This window comes from Opisthorchis viverrini (assembly GCF_000715545.1).
Source record: "Opisthorchis viverrini unplaced genomic scaffold opera_v5_720, whole genome shotgun sequence".
NCBI lineage: Eukaryota > Metazoa > Platyhelminthes > Trematoda > Opisthorchiida > Opisthorchiidae > Opisthorchis > Opisthorchis viverrini.
Window position 1 is genome coordinate 51,820 of NW_008752391.1, and position 352 is coordinate 52,171.

The window sequence follows — 352 nt, forward strand, 5'->3', positions numbered from 1 at the left end:
ACACCAAGTGAACTGTTACAGGGTATCGGGCAGGAGAGCAAAACTCTCATATGCATCTTGTTTACAAAACTGAGTATCCATCTCCTGGAACGTGTTTTCCTGAACTTTACTGGACATTCATTGACTGTTGTTTAAAATCCAAGCAACGCTACAAAGCGACTTCACAAATTCCGCAACAGATCTCCCATTTATAAAAGGCGCAAAGCAAAGTTCCACGAACAAGACATACTCCTCGCGTGCCTCCCCATCGATAGTATCACCGTTGTACCGGTATTCTACCGGTATTTTAGTTCACTTATACCTTACATTCTTCATTCTATCTTGGACGCTCTCAGTAGAGCGTTGAGTTCGA